At 42.4% G+C, this 5879-nt stretch overlaps 1 protein-coding gene across 1 annotated transcript in view; it reads right to left on the bottom strand.

The window, feature by feature from the left end:
* Nucleotides 1-2879: 2879 nt before the first annotated feature.
* EXOC7 (exocyst complex component 7) overlaps nucleotides 2880-5879 on the bottom strand; it is a 53093-nt gene continuing 50093 nt past the window's right edge. Inside the window, exon 24 of the mRNA XM_077327723.1 lies at nucleotides 2880-3329. The gene's annotated coding sequence lies outside the window, so the exon portion shown is untranslated. The remainder of the gene's footprint in view (nucleotides 3330-5879) is intronic.

The following is a 5879-nucleotide window of genomic DNA, read 5'->3' as shown; positions in this document are numbered from 1 at the left end:
TGTGAGGGAGGGACGTGAGGATATGAACTAGAAGTTATGGAGGAGATGGCAAACTCGACATGGGGCTGCCTTTTTTGTCATCAGCGCATTCAGCGCTCTTTGTAACAGGAATCTCTGGCCTGATCATTTACAGATTCAAAGGAAAATCCTAAAGCATCCAAGGAAAGTGTGTATCCAACCTTTGCTCACTGGCAGTCTTCAAGCAAAGGCTGGATACACACTTTTCTTGGATGCTTCAGGATGCTTAGGGCTGATCCTGTGTTGAGCAGGGGGTTGGACTAGATGGTCTGTATGGCCCCTTCCAACTCTATGATTCTATGATTCTATGAAAATCATGGCCTGCCTCATTGTACAAGCCCCTGTCCCTCATTGCTTTCCCTTAACTTTCAAAATTTTACTCTCTGGGCCAATTTGGTACTAAGACGAACCACAGCATATCAAGATCCAAAACAACCCCAAACTCCAGTAATTAGAAGAAACCAGTGGAACCACCAACAAAGGGTAATTTCATCCCACTGATTAATTCACAAACTGGAGTTACATACTGATGGGGGTGGGGGATGATCTGTGGCTTAGGACCTGGACTCCATAACTTCACAGGTGCGAATACACTAGGAAGCAATTCCATTTGCACACACCATTTCATTTTGGATCCCTTCTTGTTCAGTTCCTCCGCTTCGCCACTCTACTAGTGGAGTGACTGGTGGTGGAAGGTGCTGATGGTTGTGGATTCTGCTCACATTCCCCTCCCCTCAGCTGTGTCCCTTGGAAAGTTTATTCCCAGGACTGCAGAACATGCAAGGATCATGTAGGTCAGAAGGCTACAATGGGGAGGGGGACAAAATTGCTGTTTCTTCTATCAGCTGTGGTCTACTGATAGTGGAGAATGAGAATGATTTCACAATCCACCCCCACACACATTGTAGCTTTCCAACCCTATTAGTCCACCTAAGGACCATAACAAAGCAATAAACTTTCTGGGGATTGGGAAGGACCATCAAGGGAGAAGGACACACTAGAAAGATCTTCAGTTTTCGCATTCAGGGACTGCTGCATTCAACCCATTGTTTAACAGTTTTCATTAATTGCTCCTTCTCTTTCTCTTCTGTGTCATCTCTTTGCTGCAATGAAAGCCTGACATTGTGATCGTGTTGCTTCCTTTATCCTCACAGTACTGGCTTTACAATGTGTGCAGTAAAAATCTCTAATCTTAGAAATTGCTTCCTTTTCTTCCTCTTCTCTGTTTTCATGTTATATTTGGGTTCAAAGCACCCAGAAAAACCCTCAATCACAACACGTGAACTCTACAATTACAAAACACCTTTTACTATATAATATAAAACCAGGTATCCATCAATCCAAATGCTGTCATTCAGAAAGATCAGACAAGTATTAAGGTTCAGTGGAACACACTAACTCAAACTCCTGGAGATGGGAAGAAAATAGTGTGAATGAAATACAAAAGTTTAGATTGTTTTGATCAAAGGCCATGGTCCCCTTCTTGCAGAACTGATAATAATGTCATTTGAAAGGGCTGAATTTCAAGTTGAAGTATGTGTACATAAACCCTATTTATGTACGCCATTCTAAAGCTATAGAATTCTACAGAAAGCCAGGTTATCACGAACACTTTTAGCCGATTGTTAGTCATCTCAAAAACAGTCAACCGTGCAGTTGATTTCCTCCTTCCAACCTCCAGGTTATTACTACATTGGTCTACTGGTGTTGTTATTCCTCAGCACAATTGAGACAATTGTGGTGACAAAGTTGGTTGCAGACAACAGTGATTACCAACTGAAGCATGACTTCAAAGGGGCTGCAGCTACCAGAGTATTGGTTAAAAATGAGAGTGATCATCGAGAAGATAAAAAACCTAGGATGAAAGGTAAGCCTAGGCTGATTCTACACTTACTTTGTTTATTCCGTTGTGGATCCTGCTGAATTCAGATCGATTTGAACTCGGGTCTTCCTCTATCTCCCCCCCCCCATTGAAACAGAAAGTGTTCTGTACTTGATTATGGAAGCTCAGAAGGGTATGGGGGTGAAAGCCAAGCACAGCGGGAGCCTCTTTCTTTTCTTGAACACGGGGAGGGTGGGGGAAGGAAGACAACTGAAGACAGCAGAGGGGGGGGGGGAGAAACCAAGAGGCAAATCTCTGCTGAGAGAAGTTAGGGCTTCTGGAGAGCAGTCACTTGCAACCAGGAGCCAGGAAGACTTTGAACTGACACTGTGGACAATCAGGGAAGGCTTCCTTGCTGCAGCACTGGAGGAACGAGGCAGAGTTATTTTGCAAAGTGCAGAGATCTGCACATTTATTCATGGTGGTTTTTGAAACATTGAGGCTTATATCCACTCCAGGATATCACGGGGGAAAGTTAGGGTCACCACAAATTAATCATGCTTGTTGCAGAGGGAAAATTTAAAGCACCCAAAATCAAAATGCAAATTGAATTCAGTGCAGACAGGAGGGATTCATTCAAACTGGGACAGGGTAAAAAGCTCCATGCAAAATACACCCTTGATGGAAAGTAAGAAAAACACACAACTGTGACATTTCAGATGACTAGTGATCTATTTAGGACTATAAAAGCCTGATTCAGGCAAGGATCTGGTTCACTGAAAACTCCTTAAGCACTAAAGGTCCATCCTACTCTGCAGGATCAGATGTGTCAATAAGAAGGGGTTCTGAAGTGATGCCAATAAAGTGAGATGTACACCAAAAATGAGCAAAAAAGTAGAGTGAAAAAATCCTAGCATGAGTACATTGGGACTTTTCCCTCCTGTTTTTGCTAATAGGAGGGGAACAGCTACAACTTCAAGTACTCTCCTTACCTTTTAGCCTAAAGTATCTCTGTGCCAATTAAGCTTAGCTTGCTCCCTTTCTGTTAAAAGTATTTGTAATTTTGCAAGTTTAATAGTTACAGAATCCAGACGAGTATCAATAGTGTATTACATATCTCAAAGTGGTTAAAACAAATTCAGCTCATCACTGGTAACTGTTCAGTACATGTTGTAGTTGGATGTATTGAACAAATTCTCTTTTATAGCTCCTACTCAAGTTTGGTCTAAGATATCACTTTCTCCAATCTCAAATACTTTTGGGATCCAGGCGGCTTACAAATTAGGAATTCCCTGGGTTAATCTTTCTCCTTTACTCTGCAGACTGCAAGACAGACAAAGCGGAGTCACACTTCAGACAAGTTCCGGCAGTTTTGGACAGGCTCTCCTTCTTCATCTTCTTAGGACTGGTTGTTATATTTCATTTACTGTTTGCAGGACTCTGGCTCTTTTGGAAATGTGAATCCGGGAAGCCTCCTGGAGAAAGCCATCTAGATGGCATGCAGAACAGACAAGGATGGTAACAATGCTGTCCATGGATATGAAATGCTAGCCGGCTCTTAGCAAGCTCAGGTGGTTGATGATAATTCATTTGGTTAAACAAGACTCATCAGTGCCTTATATTAAAACACAGGTACAGGAACATGTTTTCAACCCTTGTGGGTCTCCAACTACAGTGGGAATAACAGATAATCAAACTCTTATTTGTGTGTATTATTTTATATTATTATTAGATTAAGATTATTAAACTAGGCAGAACAGTGTAAAATTATGTAAAAAAAAAAAGAAATTGAGTCTTGATAATGCATTTTATTGACACTGCAGCAGAATAGCCAGATGGATCAGTGGAACGCTTCTGGGTTTTTACTCACCTGTTCAAAAGCTAACAGAACTGAACTAATTCAGAAGCAAAGAAGCAGACATAGCAGAAAGCTAGTACTGAAGTCAAAGCTTGGTTCCCTACAGCAGGGGTAGTCAACCTGTGGTCCTCCAGCAAATGCCAGCAAATGCTGGCAGGGGCTCCTGGGAATTGTAGTCCATGAACATCTGGAGGACCACAGGTTGACTACCCTTGCCCTACAGAGAAAAGTCTGGCTCATACATGCGTTCCCATCATTTGATGAATATAGCATCTTGATATTTTGCTTGTTTGACTGAGCCATCAAAACTCAAATGCAGCACTTGTCAATGGAATTTTATCATGTATATGGCTGAATAATCTGGCTACAGAATCTAATCTGGTCCTTTTGGGGCAGGACACATGCCAAGGTATAGACTACCAAACAATTGGAGCAGCCAAAGAGAGGTGTAAACTGGCAACAAGACTTCCACTTAGGAGCAGAGAGAGGTATAGCAACACACGGATGCACTGATGTTCAATATTGTGGCCCATCAGCTTCAAAGGATTATTATCTAACTCTGGGCAATCCTTCTGTGATACTGTAGGCCTTACAACCATCCTACCAAAACTGAGAATAAACCCCCCTTTCCTTAATCGTTCCCAAGATAGAAAGTCAAGTTTAATTACTATAACTTAATCTGCTCATTTCTCTTCTGAAGTCCCAAACTCACCCCACCCCCAGGTTGATTCTTAATCATCCTGTTTAAGAACAGTACTCAGGCAAGGCGGCAAAGAAGAACATTCATTCTAATGTCTGTTGAAAGCGGCTTGTTCTTATGGTCATTATAAGGACTACTTTAACCTTCTGGTTCTTCCGCCAGAATCAGCCATTTTTGGAATAGATCTTGCTGGAAATTTATTTAATTTATGTTCTTATTATTTTGTTTCATAGTTTTTTGTTGATTGGTTGCCCTGAGGCAAGACTCTGAAGAGATGGCCTATACATCACCCATGTAAATAAAGTTTCTCCCTACATTTGCAAAATATGAAAACTTTATTGCTTATTCTTGTGATGGACTAGTTTTGAATTCTTCTTCACCGGATTAAGAGCTCTTTTTAACAATGCTGATTGGCTTAGCTGTTGACATTACTGGACTGGTCTATGAGATTCTACCGAGAGTTCCTTCCAGTGGGTGAAGCGTACTTCTAACGCAAGTAGGACCTGACCCTCGTGAAAAGTTTCTTCTTCACTGTAAGGGGGAACTATTTTACTATTTTGATTGGACATTTCTTGTTCAAAGGCAACGGGTAAGCCTGAATCCTGTTGGACACAGACATCTTGGGCCACACAATCTTTAAAATGCATTTGCATAAAGTCATTTGTAACGGGGTCTACTTTCTGCAATATGTAGAAGCTTTTCTGCCTTTTATTTGCTGGCTGCAATCCATTTTATCCTCTCTGCTTCAGTTCTAGCATTAGGCAGATTCACAGACTACACTTAAAATACAGTCTTAAGCCTTGAAGTAGGAAAAACAAAATGACTACTAAAAGCTTCAAATAGCATCTGGAGTGTAAATGCCACCACAGAATCAATTAGGCCTAGGCTTTTATTCTTATTGAGGCAAAGCATTCAGGATCCATCAAGTTTTATCTATTGCAGTCCTGTAGCTGGCCATTTGAAAATACATTACTGGTTTCCAATGAAACACTCCACAGAAAGAGCCTCTTTTACTGACTGGAATTTCATGGAAATTGCATCCGCAAGCTCTCGCCCAGCCCAATTGTTTAGGGTAGTTCGATCCTTGACCACCCTGGAGGATGGGCGCCAAAATACTAGCAGATTGGATCTAGGCTGTGAGGCATTAGTGAACTTTTTTGCGGATAAAGTCGGCGCTCTGCTGCGACCTTCCCGCCACGCTTAATACAGTAAATGAACTGGAGGCCTGTTGGCCACCTTTGGATGCGGTGTTTGATGGCTTCAGACGGCACTCTCTATCCGAAGTGGACAGGTTGCTGGGTCAGGTGCGGGTGACCACTTGCCCCCTCGATCCCTGCCCTATTTGGCTCCCCAAGGAAGGGGGGCCTAGGGTAGGAGAGCAGCTCCGTGATATTGTTAACTACTCCCTCCAGTCGGGGGAGGCCCAGGTCAAGAAGGTAGTGGGCCAGGCTTTTCTCCATCTTCGCCAGGCTTGGCTACTA

This window comes from Paroedura picta, chromosome 3 (assembly GCF_049243985.1).
Source record: "Paroedura picta isolate Pp20150507F chromosome 3, Ppicta_v3.0, whole genome shotgun sequence".
Lineage (NCBI taxonomy): Eukaryota > Metazoa > Chordata > Lepidosauria > Squamata > Gekkonidae > Paroedura > Paroedura picta.
This window is presented reverse-complemented; position numbering and strand designations above follow the sequence as displayed.